This window comes from Pinus tabuliformis, chromosome 1_2, assembly GCF_031772625.1.
Source record: "Pinus tabuliformis cultivar Carrire ecotype Pingquan chromosome 1_2, CPIR1, whole genome shotgun sequence".
Classification (NCBI taxonomy): domain Eukaryota; kingdom Viridiplantae; phylum Streptophyta; class Pinopsida; order Pinales; family Pinaceae; genus Pinus; species Pinus tabuliformis.
In genome coordinates, this window is record NC_142298.1 from 5,901,387 (window position 1) to 5,926,553 (window position 25,167).

Here is a 25,167-nt window from a genome sequence, read left to right on the forward strand (position 1 = left end):
CTTGTGGTGAAGGGGTTTGTATAGAAAAAGGGTATAGAATTTGATGAGATATTTTCTCCTGTTTTTAAAATGAATTCAATCGAAACTATTTTAAGTCTAGTAGTATCTGAAGTTTTTCATCTTGAGCAATTAGATGTAAAGACATCCTTTCTCCATGGAGATTTGGAGGAAGAGATATATATGGAGCAACCATAAGGATATGAGGTAAAAGGGAAGTAGAAACTATTGTGCAAGTTGAAGAAGAGGTTGTATGGCTTAAAACATGGTCCAAGGCAGTGGTATCTAAAATTTGACATGTTTATGTTTGAACAAGGTTATACTAGATGTCACTCTGATCATTGTGTTTATCTCAAAATCCAAAATGATGGTAGCTATATTATATTGTTATTGTATGTAGATGACATGCTTCTTGCAAGTTCTAACATGCAGGAAATAAATGTGCTCAAAAGAAAATTGGAAAACTCATTTGCAATGAAGGATTTGGGTGTTGCAAAACAAATCCTTGGTATGATAATAACTAGAGATAGGAGGAATCACAAATTAACATTGTCTCAGAGTGAGTATATACAAAAGGTGCTGAAAAGGTTTAATATGCAGAATGCAAAACTAGTTACTATACCTTTGGCTAGCCATTTCAAACTATGTAAGGAATTGTGTCCCAAGACTTAGGAAGAAATGGATTATATGTCTAAAGTTCCATATGCATCAGCAGTTGGAAGCTTAATGTATGCGATGGTTTGCACAAGCCCTAATATTGCACATACAATGGGAGTTGTAAGCAGGTACATGAACAATCCAAGAAAAGTTGGATGGCAATGAAATGGATTCTCAGGTATTTGAGAGGTACCACAAATCAAGCATTATTCTTTGGTGGTTCAAACATTTCTCTACAGGGATATGTTGATGTAGATATGGTGGGTGATAGAGATAACAGGAGGAGCACAACAGGGTATGTGTTTATTGTAGGTGGAACAAATGTCAGTTGGGTTTCAAAATTGCTAAGTGTTGTTGAAATCTCAATAATGGAAGCAGAATATGTTGCTACTATAGAGGCTAGTAAAGAAATGATTTGGTTACAAAGGTTTCTGGATGAGTTGGGTAAGAAGCAGGAGTTGGGCAGGTTATACAGTGACATCCAGAGTGCCATACATCTTGCAAATAACTCTACATTTCATTCCAATACAAAACATATACAACTTAAGTACCATTTCATAGGATCAGTGTTGGAAGATGGACAGTTGAAGCTGGAAAAGATACACACTAGCCAAAATCCTACAGATATGTTAACAAAAGTTATAATCAGGGAGAAACTCAGATTCTGCTTAGTTTCAATTGGTCTTCAAGTATAATGAAGAATATGAGAAATAACCAGGTCCAAAGTGGAGTCATTGTCCAACAAATGAAGCAGTAATGGAGTTGCTATAATCAGTCTCCAAGTGGGAGATTGTTGGGTATGGAGCCTGATTATCTTCTTTATTTAGAGGTATCGCCACATTGGACCCTAGTTCGTAATGTGGTGACAACACCACCTGTAAAATGTATGTTGAAAGGGGGGTCTAGGGGGTGATTGCAATCTTTGGGAGCCCCCCCGGTAGGAGATTAGGGGCAGTGCCCCTGAAGCTAAAAATAAATGTCAAATTGCCCTGTAAAATGTTGTAATTTCATAGTCAATCTGGGTCGTTCATTAGGCGGATATCTCATGGTAGAAGTTATGTTTAATTTATGGGTTTTTCCCTTAGAATAAAACCCCTCACTATATATGAGGGAATTGTATTGCATCTATGTAGATCTGTATTCTGAGTCAGAAAGAGAGAGGAGATTGTGTGAAAGTGAAGAGGGAATTACAATGGATTTGCTGTAGGTTGTATCTCTTCAGTTTACTAGATAACATAAAGGAAAAACTAGATATTTCTCCGTGGACATAGAAAAAATTGGGTGAACCGCATATATATGTTTCTCTCTTGTTTTATGCATTTTTTGTGTTTATATTTCTGTAATATATAATTTTCTAACACCAACTATAGAAAAATTGGTCAAAGAAGTGAAGCACGATGCAGTACAGAGCATAGCAGACCTTGAAGTACTAAAGGTGGAATTCAACGAACTCCACCACAAGATGGAGAAGGCATCCAAGTGACTTGAGGGCAAGTCACCATTTTTGTGTTGGGGACCTATTGGGATAAGGTCCCTAGGTTCGATTTTTTACAGTTTTGTAATAGTTTTGTAAAAGAATGTAAATTCTTCATGAAATGAGGAAGCGGAACACGAAGCTAAGTAAGAGTCAAAGGAGAATTAGTCCCCTGTATGGGTATGTGATAGGTCGGTTTTGAGACTCACCCATGGTCCGCGGGCCATGGTATTGTAATGAAAAGGCTATATATAGTTGAGTCATAGTGATTCTAAGGATAGAACTTTGGATATAACATCATTGTAAGGACAAGGTGCTCATGCAGGAAAGGTCTATTTCCTGTACTTAGGTGAAAGGGGAAGGCTCATGTAGCTGAGTACGTGGAGACCTTCGTAAGTCTATAGCTGAGTGTGCATGCCCCTGCAGCTGGGTGTGTAGGGTAGAAAGAGTCTCTAACTAAATGCTAAATCTAATAAAGATTGTTTTGGATTGAATCTATTGCATCTATGCCTTGTTTCTTACCTCTATTTAAGTTTATGCATCTTCACTCAATGATTTGTTTTCTATGAATTAAAGTGTATTTTCTGTGTGAAACTGTGGGATATATAATATTTATGCATGATAAGAGTAATTAACTACCTTCGCGAAGTATTATATAGATTTGTTGCAATTAACTATTTAGAAAGGGGTAGATATGCATGAAGGAAAATCTAGGGTTATGAATTGTTGCGCAAAAGTAGTGAATCTGTACCTTTTATGAAAGTTAAGTATGATCATGGAGCTTGGCGAAGATATGAAGGTAATTTCAATAAAGTTGCAATAGTTGATAGTCAAAGGAATTTATCTGCATGAAGGTATATATAAGCTATAAGAACCTTCGAAAGACCATCAGATAGGCCTCTGGATGCAAAAACCTGGTTCTTGCATCCCCCAATACTACTTCGGGTGAGACTGCAACCTGCACTACACAGGTTGTCACCAAAAGGGCCAGTAGTTAGGGTTTTGTTGGTTGGAACAAAAAACTCTGAACTTGGGTCAATCCCCCTGAAGCCAACAACATGCATGTATGTTTTTGGTTCTTTTGCTGTCATTGGGATGGGTTTTTCCCAATGTGATAGTGTTCTTCACCCTTTCCTTTCCATTTTTGGATAGCCATGGTGTGATGGGTTATGTTATATTTGGTTGATCTGGATTGTGGGATGGTTTCAAAACTGAGTGAGATGGTCTCTAAAAGAAAGAACACAAGGCCTAGGAATCCTTGGACCGAAGACTGTGGGAATGCGGTAAATCCAGATTTTGTGTGCCTGAGTGGACCTAGGAATCTTCGATCGATGAATGGTGGGATATACGGTAAAGCGTAGAGGTGTGTTCCCTTGAATAGGAATAGGAATCCTTGACTGGTGAATGGCAGGATATATGGTAAATCCTGGAGGGTGGATTCATGATTAGGCCTAGGAATCCTTGATTGTTGTATGGCGGGATATACGGTAAACCCTAGAGACTAGGAGATAGGAAAATTCCTCTCAATGTAGGTGGAGAAATCTAGTGGCATCCATGCTTATTTAGGGCTTAGTGATCTAGTGTGGAATGTGGTAAAGCCTGATGAAACTTAATTTGGTTTGGTTCTGAGTCCCACATTCATGCTTGGAATATGGCATTGGGTGATTGGATGAAAGAAAGATCTGGTTCAATCAATCTATGGTCGGGTGGTTCATGGAAGTCCCAAAGGGATTTGGATTTTACATTCATTAATAAGATCTCCTTCTCCTTGGTATTCGATGTGTAAATGTACTAGCTTATATGTGGATTTTATGGTTTTTATATCCTTGTTATTTATGTTGGTTATATGTCAGTTATGAGTATGCTTTATGATAGATTTTATGTCTGGCTTTCATCATGTTTTGATTAGTAATTGAAAGTAAAATTAACAAATGACCTAATAGATGATAATGAAGCTATTTTGATATGGAAACAATGCATCTTTATGAATATCAGATAAGTATGAGACCCCTATGCTAAGATCTATTGTCATGACCTGTAGATTTCATATTTGTGACATGTTTGATGAAATGCATGTCATGGCTAGTGGGGGTCCAGTCGTGTTGTTACTCAAGTGTTTGAATTACTACCATTTTTTTAATTTCATTTATCATTCCTAAAAGTTTCATGAATTTATGGGCAGTGGCATGATTCCAGGCCCTAAAAATGTGGCACATAATCTAGGTTTTTGGCTAAGAACTACCTAGAAAAGTCCACAGTCATTGGCATGCCTTGCTATGGGAGAAACTAGAAGGATTTGGTCACATGCATGCCTTTTCATGAGAGAGACCGAGATTCCAGGATAGTAAACAAATAAGTTGTCTCAGGGGTTAAGCACCCCGAAGGGTTGGTTACCTCCTGTAGGGTCTGTAGCTCTTGGGGAAGGTAATTTTGGTTTTGTTATATCAGTTCCACTTCCTTAAATGTAATTGGGGATTTGAATCACATAATATTATCCTATCATCACATGTTTACCCTAGAAGACTCATTAGCTCGAGTAAATGTGGGAGGAGGGTGTTACAACCAACTCCTTTGGCCTGGAGAGGGATGCTCAAGAGAAAAATCTTTATGCAATGAATAAGTTGATTAGAAACCTTTCAAACGAACTGGTGAAGCTAGACTTGGAAAATAAAAATCCTCCTTGATCGATTCAACAAGGCACCAACAAAAACTTCGATCCCCAATATAGGATACCTCCTTTGAAACTATCACAAAGAGGAAGAAAAGGTCAACAAGACCAGATACAATCTCCCATGTATGTAAAATATGATCCTCATGAAAGTTGATGAGCTTCAGGATTGTAGCAAGAATGTTGTAACTCCTAGGGCTACCAACTTTACTTTATCAATTGGGGGTGTCATACAAACTTGGCGGTGATAGTGCTATATACATAATAGATACCTCATCCTACTCATGCCACTTCTCAACTGTGGCATTTGACCGTTAGGGTTCCAGACTAATCCTCTATTGAACTAAAGGGATTATCACTAATGATAGTGAATGTAAATCTAGTACTAGTGAAGGGAAAGTAAATGCTTGTCTATTAAGGAAATCAAAGTTTCCAAATGGTAAATGCTTTGAAATGTCATAAATCATCTAACTATGAAAAGACACAAATTACTTGCAGAAAGGAAACTATGCTAATATTTCAATTGATCATCTAGCTACCAGGACTGCTTGAAAATCGAAAGTTACTCTATCATCTCAGAATTCAAACATGCATGCATTAACTATCTCATTTACATTTTCAGGAAAAGTCTTAATTGCTAACTTTAGAAATATAAAATTTAATGGTATATTCTCTTGTAGGAGGCAAAGGAATGGGAAGGTTGGTCTAGGTGGCACTTTTGGTCATGGAGTCCAATCTAAGGAGCTAACGTACTCCTAAAATAGGTTATCCTATCATTTCAGGTCAAAACATGGTCAAAACAGGCTGCTACAAGTTTGCTATAGGAAACTACTACATGATGTTCTGATTTGATACAGGATGTCCTGAAATTCTACAGGAAGTTAGTTGAGAGGTTTTGGAGGCCAAGAATAGTGAGATGAGGTGTTTGAGGGGTGTACGAAAGTGGTGAATGGTGTAGAGAAGGTTAAAATTCTAGGATTTTCCTAAGTTAGCTTGCTCATGATGGCTGGAAAACAAAGGTTCGGACTATGGGTTGGTATGCATTGAAAGAAGGCGGAGAAGACCTAGGTGAAGCTAGTTGGAGGAGTCCCTTCCTGCAAATCAACAATCCCTGCAATAAAACCTATTTCTCTTTTCATTTATAAATCACTACATGTCCACATGGAAAAGATGAGTTGAATTTGAGAAAGTTTGTTTTAACAAGGGACTACATCTATGACAGATACCTCTTAAGCTTCCAAGCTTCCAAGGAATCATAACAAATTACCTATCTAAGAATGAAACTTAATTTATGCAATAAACAAAAGACAAACTCTATTTTTGGGGCTGTGAGAGCGGGGTCCTCTAATCATGATCCCATGAGGGAGATGAGATAGGGACCACTGTCACAAGATTTTCTGGTTTAATTTCATTCACTAGACTACAACACTAATCTACCCCTTTAGCCTAATGGAAACAAGGGTAAGAAACAATTTAAGTAACTTGCTAAACTAAGAGAAAGACATAAATAAACTTCAACAACTAGCTATCATTATAAGATAAGAATATAGCTTAAAAATATGATTTTTTTTGCTAGGGTAGGGCTTTAACCCAAGGGTTTCATCCCTTTGAGTCAACTCAATGATGGATCAAACAAAAAAGATCTCATTATCATAAAAATGCAAGTACATCATAACAATAATAGTCATAATGTGTCATCTCAAATGGCCTCTTGGATACAACAAAAAATTGAATCCTAATGAGACACTTGGCTCTCTTATTTATACAAAATTGGAGATACCAACAACTCTCTATAAAATAGGGATACTTGGCTCACTAACTCGAGAATAACTCTTCCTTGACTATCACTGGCTTGGCTACCAATGAACTCAACTTTCTTGGATGTCAGAGACATCAAGTTGATGAGATAGAGTGGAGGAATCTTTGAATGATTTGAGGAGTTAAGCATGGAGACCAACTCCTAAAATCTCTCTTTCTTTCTTACTCCAAATTCCTAGACTTAAGTCAACCCAAAATTGCTTCAATTCCTGCATTTAACACACATTAGGCCACATCACATAGTAACTCACCTTTACTCTTCTCACTAAGAAAAATATAAAAAAAATATCTAAATAAATGTGAGAAAAATCAATTTAATAAGTTAGAGAGTGGCATTGTGACCCATATAGTTTACCTATTTATGAACCTCATCATTAACCCCTACTGAAATTGTTTCTCATCCTATGAGCAACCTATTCATCTACATCCAAGTCTTCTATGGATGCTATCTCTTCCTAAGGATATAACCTTGCATTTTTCTCTATCTGTTCCCACTTCTTTCTTTCCTCTTATTCCTTCCTACCTTCTAGAAAACCCAACAACAAAGGTGAACTGAGGTTTAGTCCAATCCAATTGATCTTTAGGCTTTGCATGGCCTTATTATACAAGGGTGTCCTTTGTAATGAATTTCACACTCTTAGGAGAGTGGTACTCCCTGATCCAGAGACTGTGTGGCAAGTTATTCCATCTCCTTTGGCATGCTTATTGGCTCTCAGTCCCCAACAATCTTAAATTATTCTCAAAATGGGAGATGACCTATTCCTAGGTAGCTAGGTATCTTGGTGCAAGTAGCTATGGTTAGTAATAACATCCATGGAATTTATTTGTTCTTATTTGATGTAGAGGGGCTCTCTTTCCTATTTTTCTACTATTATATTCACCTCCTCAGTGCTAGCCTCCTCATTACTCATCCATGATGCAAGGGCCATTGGCTGCAACTCCCCCAACTTTGCATTAGGGTCCCACACATTCAAGTTCATCAAGGCAATGTCGTGTAGGTAGAATTAAGATATTTTGGCCTTGTCTTGAAGGGTGCTCTTCTCACATAGATTGATGAATTGCCTATAATCTTCGAATGGCATGGTCCCCTTTTGTGCTAATGTCTTAATTTGAAACTGCATCCATTTTATATTTGAGGTATAGTTCATATGATTTTGATGGAATCATGTATTTAAGTGCCTCCAGGGAGAGGCTTGCCATGGTGGCCAACTAGCTCTCTTTTTCTTGCAAATTCCTCCTCAGCCATGTGTTTTCTGCCTACAACTGTGTTCTCATGGTGTACTCTCTATCTCTCAATTCACTGAACTCCGTGCCCATATCTAGGAGTTTGGCCCACATATTTTACTTTCCTTGACTGAGCAATTTTCATCGATTGATGTGTCCTTCCTCTTATTTTTAAGTTCAAAGAAGAGATGGATTGCAAATTTCTATGGTATCACTTTGCATCCCTCAATGAAGTTGTAGTAGGAGCTCAGATTTGGCTATGGGATAGGCTCTTGGAACTCTGGAAAATCTCCCTCAAATGGCTTTAGAGAAGCTTCCCCATTCTGTACCTTTGGTTTTGCTTCCTCGCCTTATTTCTTCCCCTGCTATTCTTCTTGTGGCTCTTTATGTATTTCCTGTAGCACTACGAGTGTTTCCTGTAGCATTTCCAGTGTTTCATGTAGCACTATTTGGGGATCCTCTAGTAGGTATTTTCCTTTCTATTGGAGGGTTACAGGTGCCTTGGTTTACTTAGATGATGTTCACCTCGTGACAGGATTCTTGACATAGGTGATGGTAGCCTTTGGGGTTTCTTCTGGTGATGTGACTTTCTCAACCTTCATTCCCATGGACTTTATCTCATCCTACTTGCTTGGCGAATCTTCAATTATGATGGGGGTTTTTGTTGGTGTTTGTGGCTTCCCCTCCTTAATCCTAGTGCTTCTTCTTGTTTTGAAATAGGTGGGAGCTTACCTTTTCCTTTTCCTCTTGGACTTGATGGGTGTGCTCAAGGAGGCCAAGGTAGTAGTTGCCTCCTTTTTAGTGGGCTTAGGAGACAATCTTGGGGATATCTCCTCTTCTTTAAGTGAAATACTTTTCTCAGGGATGGTATCTCCCTTTTGCTCCTCGTCTCCTTCTTTCTTTTCTTTTTCCTGCTCTTCTTTTTGTTCTTCTTCATCCGGTTCTCCTTCCTCTTCTTCTCCTTCCTCTTCCTCCTCTTCCTCTTTAGCACTAGAGGTTGGGGTCCCACCATGTTCAATGACTCAGGTTTCAAGGAAGGCTTCTCTGTCCATGTCCCTAAATGTGGAACAGAGAATAGGAATTCTCAATTGGTTTAAGGCATCTTCCATTATTAGCTTGATGAGACCATGGTGCACTAACTGTTAGTGTTTCCCCTCTTTCACCTTCTAACTCATGTCTATAATGGACTGTAAAATGAAATAAGGCACACTGAGCCTTTGGTTTATGGGTACTTTGGCTATAAATCTCAACTCATGGAGGAGTTTGAATTGGTATCCATATACTACACTTAGTCTCCCTTAACAAGAAATGTACTTAAGAGATTCGTAGCCTACCTCATCCTAGGGATAGGGAAGGCTCTCCCTTATGACCCCATTTTTGTGTTCAATTGGATTTTCATCATTTAGGATGAAATTTTCCTTAGCAAAGGTGTTACTGGCCTTGTCCTCCTTTCTCAATTGAACCCCTAAAGGAAGTGTTTCCACATTGTTGATCACATCAGGGTTGATGGTAATGGACAACCCTCTCACCATAGTGGTATTACTTGTTCTTTCTTGAGGGTTTAGTGCCATTGAAAATTCATAGGTTATATCATCATCGTATCCCTTGAGAAACTCAAAGAAGTTGAACCAGTGATGCTTCCTGAAGATATCTGCCACAGGGGGATGAAGGTAAATTCTTGATGTGTCTGTGGGTTCTCTTCTATTAAATTCCCCTTCCATTTACTTCTCTTGTTTTAGCTAAGTGTAGGAGGTTTTCTAGGATAACTTTAATATGGATTTTAGGGTGACTGAGAGCCTAGCCTTTTTAGTGGATGATTGTAATTCATACAATTCCTTATAGCCACAAATTTTTTATTATATAGCCCCAAACTCTGTCTCATTCCCAAGATGATTGTAGTTACTAAAAGAGTGCAGATTTTATCAATTATCAAATCATGGAGAAAGGAGAGACGGGCCACTTACTTCTCACTATAATTCTTGGGATTATGCCAATCGATGACCAAGTTGACCCTTGGCATCCCCTTGCAGACTTCCTATGGAATTCTAGTGCTTCTAGTAGCTTCCTATAGGCTTATGTGTTTCATGTAGTTGTTTCCTATAGTTGTCTCTTGTAGGGTGGCCAGAGCAGGGTATGAATTTTCGATGGCTTCCCGAGCCTGTCCTTATCTCTTTAATCTCAAAATGAGAAAAAAAGTGCAGGAAAGTTTAGGGTTTATGCGATTTATGGCCAAGTATTGGAGCGATGGGAGTGGTACGAGATTTCCTAATTAGGTCCATTGGCCCACCATTGGTGATCATTCACTTTCTCCTCATAATCATCATCCACTCCCCCTTAACTAATTCAACCACCTTTTTAACTGATTCCCATTGATGTGACACTCTGACATGGCATGCTGGTTGAGAATTCACTTTTTGATCATGAACTAAGGGTGGCCAAGTTAATTGGCCACATCTAGCTTATAAAAAGACCTTTCTTCAACATTTATACATTTTCATTATATCGTACTTAGGGAAGAGTTGTGTAAGTTATAATACATGTGCCTATCTTTTGCTGATCGATGCCGCTGGAGTATTTTCCTTCTGTGTTGCTACTCAGGGAATTGCTCGTTTGCTCTCTTACTGTGTATTTCTTCTTACTTGAATAACTAACTATTTTCCTGTTCATGTGTGCAGGTGCTTGATATCTCTTTGTTTTTGTTTTTTCGGTGGAACCAGGCTAAGAGAAATAAGGTGTTCGAAGATGATGGTACTCCTCCTTTCTTTGGTTGAGAAGAAAAATGAAGTCTCAAGCTAGTTGAGTAATGGAACATGTTACTACAAGAGATCGAGTATCTACTACAGGAGATCTTGTAGCTACTATAGGAGATCCTATAGCAGCTACAAGATCTCCTGTAGGGGTTGAAGGATGATGGAAGAGCTTTGATGGAGTATTAAATGGATGAGGCAATGGAGGACATTTCCTATAGTCTTTCCATTATATTTTGGACATTTTCCTATGTAAATTCTTGAATGAGACAGAGCTAAGTATGGGTATGGTGATTTGGATCAGGGATGCATGGATTATGGGTGAGTAGTTTGATTACGTGTAAGGACTATAATCAACCTAGAATATGCATGCATGATTATTTTATTATCAGTTCCCCTTTCTTGTAGCATTTCAGGACATCCTGTAATGATACAATATCTTCATGTAGTAGCTACAAGGCATCTTATAGAAAGTTAGAAAATGAAAAAAAATGATTTTGGATGCCTAAAAATGGATATGAGTGGTAGGGACATGGTTGGTATGGATGAGATGGAGGAGGGAGAAATGGAATTAAACTTGGCATGTTTTCCCTATAATTCTAAATCTTTCACTTCCTTCAAAACCTTCAAAATCACAAAATTTATTAGTGGGCAAGTTTGACTCCCCTGCCATGATATTCTCTTTTTTTCTTTTCTCTTTTTTTTGAAGGACACATAGGTTTCCTCAAGAGAGGTTTTCAACCTGCCTACCTACCCTGGGAACCTCAAGGGAGGTTTTCCCTTAGGGATCTTTTTCTTTTATTTTTTTCACTCCTGGACTGCCTCAAGGAGGTTTTCAACCCAAGAGTTGGCCTCAGATACCTCATAACGGTTCTCATCGAAGCCTCTTATTGTTTTTTCTTTTTTTTCACAAATTTTTTTTTTTTCAAGAATTGTGTGACTTGGAAGCCAAGAAACTTCCAATCACATTTACCTCCTTTCTAATGGTGCTGATGAAATCCTCCCTGGACAAAGGTCTTTTGTAATCTTTCAATCGATATCCATTGACAAGCAAGGGAATACCTTCCTCATCAATGGTCCTGATTTGAACCTCCCCATTGTCATGGCACTTCTCTATTGGGTATGGGCCTAACCACCTTGTCATCAATTTTCCTTCGAAGTCCTTGAAGCTAGAGTCATATAGTAGAGCCCAAACCCCTTCTTGAAAAACCTTGTCCTTGATGTTATTTTCATGCCAAACCTTCCCCTGTACTTGGATAACTTCATTGTGTCAGAGGGCCAACATCCTAAATTCATCCAAACCATTCAGCTGGAGCAGCCCCTCTTGTTGTGCCTTTGTAACATACAAATCCCATTGTGAAACTGTTGTCAAGGTGTTGTTGTCAAACTCAATGTATAGAAGAGCCTTCTTTCCATATACAAAGTCATAAGGGTTGAAACTAATGGTTGTCTTTGAGGTTGTATTATAGGCCACAAGTGGCCTTCACTAGTCTATCGGCCTAATCTTTTCTACTGCTTATGACAACCTTGGTGAGGATGCCTTCCAATGCTTTGTTGGTGACCTCTACTTGTCCATTGGCCTGAGGATGATAGACATTTGACTTCCTTTGTTTTATCCCATGCTGCCTCAACAAAGTTTTGATCAGATGTGATGCTAATCGAGTTCCCTAATGTGTGACTAGTTCTCTATGGTACCTAAATATGTAGAATACATTCTCCCTTAAGAGCTCAGCCACTTTCTCCTCTATTTCTACCTTGACATCCTTAGTCTTAACCCACTTTGCCAAATAATTAGTACATATAATTATGGATTTTTTTTGCGTTGATGGTGGATCAATGGGCCAAATGAAATCCATGTCGCACTTCTCAAATGGCTCTAGAGTCACCTTAGGCTGCAAAGGAATTTCATCCTTGGGAGTAGGTTTTCCCATCCTCTCACACTAATCACATTGACTGGTGTATCTTCTTTCATCTTGGTCGAGAGTGGGCCAGTAGAAGCCAACTTGCAGTACGTTGAAAGTTGTCCTCTTAGCTACAAAGTGACATCCACAAGGCCCATCATGACATGATAAAAGGTTGTCAAAGGCTTACTCCTCCCTGATGCACCTCCTCAAAATTTTATTTGGGCGCAAATTGAATAGATTTTCCCCAATCCAAGTGAATGGGGCACTCTTCCTTACAATTCTTCTCTTCTCCTTGGATTATAGATTTGGAGTGAACATTGCAGCAACTAGGTAGTTGGCTACTTCAACAAACCATGGAGAGAGAATTGAAATAGAGAATAAATGCTCATCTAGTAGTTGATCGTTAACCATTCCTTCCTTCCTCACCTCAGGTAAAGCAGTTTGATTTCTCTACCTAGCTTATCAATGATAGTTAAATCAAACTACTGTAATAAAAGCAATCATCTAATAATTATAGCATTCAAATCAGGCTTGTTGATTAAGTATTTGATAACAACATGGTCAATATGCACAAAGTTTTTATAACCAGTGATGTAGTGTCTGAATTTGTTCAATGAGTGGACAATAACTAGGAGTTCGTTTTCAGTCATAGTGTAGTTCAATTCAGCCTTGGACATATTTTTGTGAATGAAGTAAATGGCATAAGGTAACTTGTCATCTATCTAGCCTAGATATGCTCCTATATCTTTTCTAGATGCATCAACATGGATGTGGAAAGGAAGAGACCAATTTGGGCCCCTGAGTATGGGTGCAGTAGTCAAGTTGTCCTTCAATATTTCTAGGGAATTTTGGCAGCTTTCTGACCAACAAAATTAAAAGTCCTTGGCAAGCAATCCAAACAATGGTGAGGCTACTTTACTAAAGTCTTTGATAAATCTCCTATAACATCTAACTAAGCCAAAGAAACTTCTGACATCGCTCTACTTATGAGGACTAGGGACCCTTTTGATGATGGAAAATTTATTTGGGTCCACTTCTAGTCCTTCCTAGGATATTGAGTGACCCAATATAGTCCCTGTATTCATCAAGAATTCACACTTCTCGGGACTAAGTGATAGGTTCATTTCAATGCACTTATTTAATACTTTCCCCAAGTTAGAGAGAGCCTCTAGGAAGTCGCACCGATAAGGAGTGAAATCATCCATATATATTTCTACATAGTCATGGACTAGCTCAGTAATGATGCTTAGAAATACCCTTTGAAAATTGGTAGGGGCATTACATAATCCAAAAGGAAGGACCCTATAAGAAAAGGTACCCAAAGAAAATTGAATGTGGTTTTATCTTGGTCCTTTGGGTTGATCTGGATATGATTATAACCACTGAATCCATCCAAGAAAGAGAAGAACTTCTTCCCGACAAGACCATCAAAGACTTGATCAATGAAAGGTAGAGGAAAATGGTATTTCTTAGTGGCTTTGTTTATCTCTCTTTAATCCACACAAATATTCTAGTTTCCATTCTTCTTTGGGACCAAAAGTAGAGGGGACACCCACTCACTATCTGAGATGGGGTAAATGAACCATGCATCTAAAAACTTTTGTAATTCTTCTTTGACTATGTCTTCGAGGGTTTGGTTCATTCTCCTCCCAGGTTGGTTCACTGGTTTGCATCCTTCGCTAATGTAGATGTGGTGGGTACACACTGAAGGATGCTATCCCTTCATTTCCTTATATCACCAGGAACAAGCATCCAAGTTCTCTCTCAGCATGTTGCACAACTTCTCTTCCTGATGTGCTAAGAGTGGGGTTGATTTTCAATGTTTTAGATGGACTGAATTTTACCATTTTGACATAAGTGGGACTTGATTCATCTAGGAACAAATCATTCCAAGGGTTATATTCATATTTCTTCACCAACTCATCAAGAGGCATGGTGCTGGGGGGCTAGTTCTGGAGGATTTGATCAGTGAGGTAATCTTCATCAGGTTAACCCCGTCCATTAATAAAATCTAGGGTACAAATTATGTAGGATGTGGTATGGTATACTTCATGTTCCTCCTTCGATTCCAACCATAAGGGTAAGTCATGCTCTAGGGATGGTTGAGAAGGATGGTACAAGACCAACTATTTGGACAGGTGTCCATTAGTAATGGTGATGTTCCTAGCTCTGCAATTTATGTAAGCATCAATAGTGGCTAGCCATGGCCTTCCAAGGATGAGGGGATAAACATTAAATTTTGTCTTGAGTTGGAGAACTAAGAAGTCAATAGGGTACTACCTAGAATCAATAGAGACCATCACATATTCAACAACTCCCTTGGGGGCTACTATGGATCTGTCTGTAAGTGAAATACTGTTGTGGTATTTCTTAAGGATCCTTGGAGATTTAGTTTGAGCATGGTCTCCTTTGTCATCACATTGATGGAAGCCCCAAGATCAATCAAGGTGTGGAGGGCAATGATTCCATCAATGTGCACATCTACCATAGGACTTCCAATATTTAGATACTTTAGGTAAATCACTCTCCCCAGCATTAAGTTAGACAATTATCCAATGAAATTAATGGTATGGGTGTCTTTCTTTCTCCTCCCAAGATGTTTGAATAATTTCTCCTTGATTATCTTGTTGTATATCGAGACATACTTGATGTCTTTGAGGTGTGGGATTTTAACACACAAGTTTCTCAATTCTCCCAGAAGTTTAATCTCTTCTTGGGTGTGATGATTAGGATGGATCAATATTTTAAGAAAACGAGGTGGATTTGAATTAGGAACACTCCCTTCCTTTTTCTCTTTAGGCTCCCTAGGAGAAGATGGAGGTTGGTTATCTGGAAACACTCTTCCAGACCTGAGGTTGATTTCTTGAATATCCACAACATAGGTAGGGTAGGATGTCTCTCCATTGTAGATTTGCTGGGCTTGTTTGTTGTTCGGGTTCATATTTGGTTGAGCATGAATCTGAGGTTTCTTAGGTGGAGCGGGATGAAGGATTTGTGGTTGAGATGGAGGTGGAGGTAGTAAGGTTGGAGGTTTGTTGAATGCATGCCTCTAACCTTGTGATGGGGTATTCTACTGAAGATGTGGGGGAGCATATGATTGAAATGACTGATTGGTAGGTTGGGAAGGGTAGTGAGGTGAATAATACCAAGGAGAATGTGTGGACCATGAAGGATGAGAAGGAGAACACCATGGGGTAAGGGATTCATTCTGATTGGGATTGGAATAGGAATATGATTCCCCTTGCATTCCCTTCTAGTATGGTCGAGGTACTTAGGGTCTCCTTTGATTGTTATAATAGAGTTATTTAGCCCCACCTTCATCCCCTTTGTATATAGCCTTCAATCTAGGTAGAGAAGGGCACTTATATGTGGAATGTATTTCCTCACAGACCGAGTAGAGATCTATAAAATTCAATGAACATTCATTTCTCGGGTGTCTCCTAGTGCATCTAGGGAAAAATATAGCTAAGGCTCTCTATGGTTCCTTCTACTTCCTCTTGATCTATATGGTGTACATTTTCAGAGAAAGGGTGTGAGACATTTCACTTTTAAATTCTTCCAACATGTTTCAAATTTCACTCTTGATAGATGTGTTGGAGAAAGAGGAACTTGCCAAAGCTTGACTAGCCCTACCCTTCTTTCTAGAAACCCTGGAATTGTTTTTGAAAGCTGTATTGATATCATCATAAGATAGTTGATAAATGTCCCCTCCTGACAACATGTTTAGGGTTTCCATAATGTCCTTCCTAATTCCTCTAAGAATGACTAACTTGAGTGATTGGGATCAAGGGTGCATCCAACCCTTTTCTAACTGAGTTGGAACCTTTCCTCATAATCTTCCAAGGATTCATCATGTCCCAATGTCATTCTAAGGATTTCCTCTTTACTGTATTTGGATCTACAATCCCTGTAATTTTTGTTAAAGGCTTGGTTCATTTGAGCCTAGGTAGTGATGTTATCATAAGTTGAGCCCAAGGAACAAATTCAACTCTCGTCATCAGAGGTATAATCATAAGTGTTGCATATGACAACAAAATGAAACAAAAAAGTATCGAGGTCCTCTGAGGTTAAGCCAAGGAAGTGATGAAGGGAATAGGGGCTTATGTTTTTCATCTTAGCATCTCCATTAGTCTCTCTGATGGGAAAATCACCCTCATTTCTATTTTTAGCCATGATGTAACTATGTGGAACAATTTCTTCTTCTTCTTCTTCCCCAATAGGCACTTCAAATATCTCTAGTTGTTCACCTAATGGGTCCTCTAACTCACCTGCAGTCAAAGAGGGAAGCTAATAGTCACCGAAGAAGAGGGAAGGTTGATTGTTTGATGGTGTGGGGGTATTTGGGAAGAATTTCCCTAAATTGTCTCTACTCCTATGAGGCATGATTTTTTTTTCCTTTTGTGTTTTTTGGAATCAATTGTAAAACAAAAAGGAAAGCATAATAAAATCTACCTCCTGAATCAAAATTATAAAGAAAAACAAAAATTACATCTACCTAGACACCTCCTGGACAATGACACCAAATGTGATGAGCCTGAGTATTGCAGCAAGAATGCTGCAACTCCTACAGCTACCAAATTTACTTTATCAACCCGGGGTTTCATACAAACTTGAAGGTGACAATTCTATATACAAGATAGATGCCTCAGTCTACTCATGCCACTTCTCAACTGGGGCACTTGACCTTTAGGGTTCTAGACCAATCCTCTATTGAACTAAACAGAGTATGAGCACTAACAGTGAAAGTAAAGCTAGTTCTAGTGTAGGGAAAGTAAACTCTTTTCTATTTAGGAAATTAAAGTTGCCAATTGGTAAATGCTATGAAATGTCATAAATCATCTAGCTATGAAATGACACAAATTACTTTCAGAATGGAAACTATGCTAATATAGCAATTGATCATCTAGTTATCAGGACTACTTGAAAGTAGAAAGTTACTCTATCATCTCATAGTTCAGGCATGCATGCATTAACTATCTCATTCAAATTTGCAGAAAAAGTCTTAATTACTAACTTGAGAAATATAAAAGCTAATGTTATCTGATCTTGCAGGAGGGAAAGGAATGGGAAGGCTGGTCTAGATGGCACTTCTTGTCATGGAGTCCAAGCTGAGGGGCTAACCTACTCCTATACGAGGCTATCCTATCATTTCAAGTCAAAAAAGGGTCAAAACAGACTGCTACAGGTTTGCTACAAGATGTCCTCATCTGCTACAAGATGTCTTGAACTACTACAGGAAGTTAGCTAAGAGATTTTGGAGGGTAAGAAGAGTGAGATGAGGTGTTGGAGTGGTGCATGATAGTGGTGGAAGGTGTATGGAAGGTGAACATTGCCCGAGACCAAGCCCAACACCCCAAGATTGTTAGATTTACCTAAGTTAGCTTGCTGACAGTGGTTGGAATATAGAGGTTCAGACTATGGGTTGGTATGCCTGGAAAGAAGGTGGGGAAGACCTAGGTGAAGTTGGTTGGAGGAGTCCCTTCCTGCACATCAACAATCCTTACAATAAAACCCATTTCTCTTTTCATTTATAAATGACTACATGTCCACATGGAAAAGATGAGTTGAATTTGAGAAATTTGATCTATCTAATGTTAAGGACTAGATCTATAACATTAACTTCCTATTTAGCTACAAAAACTTTAAGAAAATTAGATAACCACTACATATGCTTCCAAGAAATCATAAATAATTACCTAGCTAAGAATGAAAATTTTTATGCAATAAACAAAAGACAAAATCTATTTTTGGGGTTGCGAGAGTGGGGTCCTCTAATCATGATCCCATGAGAGAGATGAGATAGGGGCCACTGTCACAATATTTTCTAGTTTAATTTTCTTCACTAAACTGCAACACTAATCTACCTCTTTAGCCTAATGGAAACAAGGGTAAGTAACAATTTAAGTAACTTTCTAAGATAACAGAAAGGTACAAATAAAATTTATCATCTAACTATCATTCTGAGCTAAGAATACAACTACAAAAGAGGAACTTTTGTTTCTAGGGTTGGGCTCTAACGCTAGAGCTTTAGCCCTCTGAGTCAACTTAGTGCTGGATCAAAACAAAATTTCTCATTATCATAAAAATGTCAACTACATCATAACAATAACAGTGAAAATGTTTCAGCTCAAATGGCCTCTTGGCTACAAGAAAAAAATGAATCCTAATGAGTCCCTTGGCTCTCTTATTTATACAAAAATGGAGCTACCAACAAATCTCTAGAAAATAGGGATACTTGGCTCCCTAAGTCGAGAACAACTCTTCCTTGAATCTCAGTAGCTTGGCTTCCAATGAACTCAGCTTGCTTGGCTGTGAGAGACACCGAGATGATGAGATAAAGTGGAGGAATCTTCGAATAATTTGAGGAGTTAGGGAGAGATACGAACTCCTAAAACCTATCTTTCTTGCATAATTTGAATTCTTGCACTTAAGTCAACCCAAAACTACTCCAATTCCATCATTTAACACACATTATGCCACATTACATAGTAACTCACCTTTACTCTTCTCACTAAGAAAAATATAACAAAATATCTAAACAAATGTGAGAAAAGTAAATTTAATAAGCAGGAGAGTGGCATGGTGACCCATATAGTTTACGTATTGATAAGCCTCATCAAAAGTATTGGAGATGCTATCGAGGTTTAGGAGAATTAATAATCTACTCTCTTAGAATAACAAAATGAAATAGAAGCAGAGGGAGGAGAGGAGGATGATCAAAATGTACCTTTACATAAAGAAGAGATAGATGCTTACTGTAAGCAGTGTGTTGATTTCATGCAAGAATAATTCAATAGGAGATATGATTTGAGGTCCTAAAAAACATTACATACTCAAGATCAACATTAATAAAATGTCCAACCTTTTCCCCCAAAACAAACTGATAAAGGGAAAAACCCTACAAAACCTGACCCACGAACCAAAGGAGAGACCTCCCACCCCATCAATTCTAAGTTTGAAACTGTGAATGTAGAGGAAATACCAATGAAATAAAATCCAATAGATCAACAAAACAAAGAGACAATTGAGCCAATGAAAGTGGATAGGAATATCTTTGTTTTCCATTTACAAAAAGAGTTAGATAAGGTGAGGATATCTCTTCCGTCAACTAAATTTCTGAAACAACCTCACTACAAAAAACAAGTCTCATAGATGATGGATGTCTCTCATATTGCCTCATCAAAATATAACTTAAATTTGTAGTAAGAAAGGCTTATAATCATGTTTGTCCCATGTGTGGAGGAGCAAGATCCTTCCACACCCCCATTCTAAGTCACCTTAGTAATCCATGATTTATTATTGCATAAGTGCATGTTTGATTGGGGAGCCTCTCATAATCTTATGCATTTTATATTCATGTAACAATTAGGCCTCCAAATAAAAAAAACATATAAAGACGTGTATTCCTTTGATTCCAAAGGAGTGAAATTCCTTGGGATTATCAAGGATTTAGTAGTGATTATGGCTAAAATTCCTCTGAAGAGCATGTCAATGGATATTGTGGTTGCAGACATTCCTACGAGATTTGGTATGCTCCTCTCTATATCCAAGGGAATGAAGCTTGGAGGGTCCATCAAACTAGGCCTTACATATGCCACCCTTCCAGTGATTGGTGGAGAAGAGTGTAGGTTGTATAGAGAATCTAGGTTTGTAAAAACATTCACTAGAGAAGATAATTCAAACAACTCTGCAATATATGGTGAATAAAAATACCTTTCATGTTTTCTTCTGGAAATGGACGATGAAGTTATGGAGGATACACAAGTGGAAATTCCCTCACATGCCAATCAAAAACAAATAAAAGTTGACTATGTGTGGAAGTTATACTTTGATGGAGCCTACTTCAAGGAAGGAAATGGAGCAGGAGTGTTGTTGAGATCCCCTTAAAGTAACATCATTCCTCTTTCATATAAGTTCGAGTTTTAAACTAAAATTAAAATTGTTGAATATGAAGAATTGATGTTGGGCTGACAAGCTACTAGAGATCTAAAAATTGAATCTTTACCAATTTTTAGGGATTCTGAACTGATTGTGAAACATATTAAGAATCAATATCAAACCAAGCTTCCCAGGCTGAAATCTTACATAAATGAAGTGTGGGATTTCTTTGAGAATTCATTTCTAGAATTTAATATTCAATTTATGCCTAAGGAGTGAAATACAATGGAATATTCCTTGGAAAGAATAGCCAACACTTTCAATCCCCCACAAAATCCCCTGCTAAGGTACAAAGTGGAAGTTAGGCACATACCCTTTAGTGCCTAAAAATATAAAATATTAGCAAGTGTTTGAGGATGAAGATCAGATTAAAATGTTTATGGAGGGGATTGGGGATTTTTCTAATGCTATAGTAGACTAAGAAGGTGAAAATATTGAAGCAGTTGAACAACAAGCGCCTTGGGAAGAGTATATGGTCGAACATAAAATTTTTCAATTGAAGGGAAACATAATCAGAAAGGGGATGGTTCCATTGGAAAGGTTATTTGGCGTTAGTGATGTGGAAGTCAAACCATCCAAGAAGGAGTCGAAAGGACTGTAATATTGGCACATAGCAGTGGCCCAAACTAATTATGTTGGCCAAGGGGATTCCAGGGAGATACAAATAGAAGTACCTTGACTTGTTTATAAAGCATGCAAATATTTTTTCTTCGTATTACGATGATTTGAGGACTTATTATATTGGTATAATTTAACATAATATTCCTACGAACTACGAAATTAAACCTCACAAACAAAAGTGGAGGTGGATAAATCACCTGCTTCTCTCCTTCATAGAGAAAGAATAAGGAAAATTCTCCAAGATGAAATTATTGTACCCTTGAGATATTCAAATTGGGGTGCTAATATTATCCCTGTCAGAAAGAGGAATGGAAAGATCAGGTTGTGTGTGAATTTCATAAATCCAAATAGGCCCCCCCTAAAGGATAATTACGCCCTACCCAAGATGGATTATATTTTGCAGAAAGTGGTGGGCTCGTCTAGATTGTCCATTATTAATGGGTTCTTTGGGTATAACTAGATTATTGTAGACCCTAAATATAATAAAAATATTGCATTCACAACACATTAGGGAACATTCATGTATGCCAAAATTCCTTTTGGTCTCATTAACACTAGAGCTACTTTTCAAAGGGAGATGGATGTAGAATTTGTAGGGGAGATAAACTAATTTGTGGTGATTTACTTGGATGACATAACATTGTTCTCAGAGTATGATGGAGAAAATTTGCAACATTTGCATCACACCATTGATAAATTAAAAAAGTATGGTTTATCCTTGAATCCAAAGAAGTCTCAGTTTTCATTGAACGAAGGAAAGTTGTTTGGGCATATAGTCTCAAGAGAGGGAGTGAGAATTGACCCTAAAAGGGTAGAAGAAATTATTACCGTCTGTTTGCTAAGAAACAAAAAGGAGATACATGTCATTTTAGTGAGGATAAAATTATTGAGGAGGTTTAAGCTCAATTATGCTGAGATTGTGAAGGACACTATAGGCATGCTGAAAAAGGATAGAGAGGTCAAATGGACTACAAAGGCAAGAGAATATTTTTACACAATTAAAAAGGCCTTTGGATAGGCTACACTCTTGGATATCCTTGATTACTAAAATCCATTTCTCATCTTTTCTTTTGCATCCCTTGACATTGTTGCAACTATCATATTGCAGAAGAATGAAGAAGAGAAAGAAAAACTAGTGAAATTTTTCAATGAAGTATTGAGGGATGTAGAGTTGAAGTATGACATATTGTAAAAATAGGTCTATGCTATAGTTAAGGCCTTGAAATATTTTAGGATCTATGTTCTACAGTATAAAATCATTGCCTATGTTCCTACCATAGCCATGAAGGACATTCTCACACAAGGAGACAACAAAGGAAAAAGGGGAAGGTGGATAACTAAAATCCAAGAATATGACATGGACATCAAGCCAACTAAACTAATAAAGGGGCAGTGTTTAGCTAGGATCTTATCATAGGCAAACTGTCAAGCAATGGGAATAAATATGGTGGCTTAGACTTATGTACCAAACGTAATAGGTAAGCATAACCAATTTAATGAACAAGATAATATAATTTCTTATAAATATCTTTGTTCAGAGTGGTACAAAAGTATTGTCCATTATCTATTATTTCTTAGTACCTATTAGCAACAATGTAAACTTTGAAACGGGAACTATAAACTCAAAATGAGAACTCTGGCAAAAAAACCCCGAAAAAACATCAAAAACAGTGCTAAAAACGAAAAGTGTGTATACTGGAACGATGATTTTATTTTTTAGGGGTCAATTTTGAACATGTTTTAAAAATGGCAGTGACTACGAAATTTACTACGAAATTTTTGTGCAAAATATAGCTTCAAAATGAAAAGTGATGATACTGGAACGATGATTTTTTTTTTTAGGGTCAATTTTCAAACTTTTAAAAAAATGCTAGTAAAACCAAATTTTTATGTGCCAGACAAAGTTGTTTATGAGGAAAAAAACACATTAATGTTTTTGGTAGAATATCATTTTTCTTTTCTAAGTATAAATTCAACATGTTCTCAACCATAACATCAACATCAACGATGCTGTTTTTTTTTTTGTTTCAATCCCACCATCTACTTCATGAGTAACATATTTCAATCTCTTGATGTCAAACACCATCCATTGAATTAATGGTCGGATCAATAATCCAAATCTATTGCACGTGACAAGCTCCTACAATCTCTTATATAGAATCTACTTTGTATATCAATGTTGTGTCATGAGCTTTCAATTTGGCTATTCATTTCACGTTTACTGGTCTCTAAGTGAATTTACCAATTATTAACAATTACCAATTATTAACAAGTGATATAGAGGTAATTACATACTATAATTGGCTCAATTAAACTAGTCAACAGTTAATACTAATATGTACAATAGTTTAAAATCAATTTAACAATTAAAAATTCTTACAATGATAAAACTAGTTTTTTATGTCTACAAAAATTCAATTCAACAAATATACTATTTGTAGAAAATAAATCTATTACTAGGGCTACAATGTTGCTATATAAATTTACTACAACTACTTTTTATGAAATAATTGCAAGGGCTATTGAAAGAAACAAGGTATAACCACTAGGAAGAAAATAAGGTATACTTATGAGCGTAACTTTTAAAAGATAACATATGTATACTTATGAGCTAACTTTTAAAAGATATTCACATATTTAACTCTTACATATCTAACATTTAACCATGTATACTTATGAGCCTAACTTTTAAAAGATATTCACATCTCTTACATATCTAACATTTAACCATCTAACACTTATACATTGACCCCATACTAAGTTCTCAAACTAAATTGTAGAGAGGCTCATACTTTAGGGACATAACAACATTTTACAACATACTTTAGAGATGTACAACATTTTGCCGAATTTCTCGGGGCCTCTGACCTCTAGGAGTATAACAACATTTTTCCTAATTCCATAAACCAAATCCAACTATTAGATATAATAATTATTCATATAATCACCATAACAATTATGAGTCTTATAAAACTAATACTCCTCTTCATGTTTACTAAATTGTACTATTTTTCAAAATATAATTAGAATTCAATCTAAAAAAACATGAAAAAAAAATGAACATGGAAAAAAAAGTATTAATAAAATTTGCCATATCCATAGGACTTCACTTTTCTTTAAAATGAAAAAACCTTTGATATAACCATAAAATATGATATAAATAAAAACTCAATTCTTATTTAAAATGGACCAGGCCTTATGTTGAAACATAAAGAGAGGGTATAAATAAAACTGGCATCTCCATCTGTAACCACAATCTAATTTAAAGCCTTAAATGGAACCCTCTGCCCTCTCTGAACTTCTAATCTCTGTTATAGCATCGACGACTTGTTCTCTTAAATCCAAACTTTTGTTTCATCATCGAGAGCTTAATTTGTGACTTTCGAACTCCATTTCAGATGTATTTGAACCTGCATCTCACTACTCTTTATTGGCAATGTGTGATAAATTTATTGCGTCCTCATCATGAGCTTGTGATATGATCTTGGTATTGTGCGATAAATTTATTGCGTCCTCATCATGAGCTTGTGATATGATCTTTGTATTGTGCTTATCCTCTGCGATGGATTCTCTTTGATTGTTAAGTGATCTTGAGTTAACATGGTAAATAGAGAGCCATGTTTTTCATGAATGTTTCGGAGGCCATCCAATGCACCAAATACATAATTTATACCTTTGCACTGGTTGAGAGCACTAACTCCAGGCCGACTTTAATAATCATCGGTTATTGACCACCTTTATATTATTGTGAGTAACATGAAGAAAGCAATATCGATATTATGTATACACAGTTCAGTGTTAGTATCCAAGTAATGAAAGCAATACGGAAAGCCTATTCTGTCTAGAATGAGAAATTAAAGGGATGAAAATTCAATACCGTGTGTATTGGTTTGGGCTGGGGAAGGCCATGTGATTTAAAGAAATTGGCCAGCGATACGGAGAAAATTCATCGACAGAGAAAGTCTATTCCGTGTAGTTTGGGAAATTAAAGGGAAGAAAATTCAATATCATTAATTGAAATTTGGGTGGGAGAACACCTCTACAAACAATCTAAGCTCCTTTATCTACTGTAATAGCATCATTATAATAGCACCGAGAAACTGTGAGAGCATCACTGTA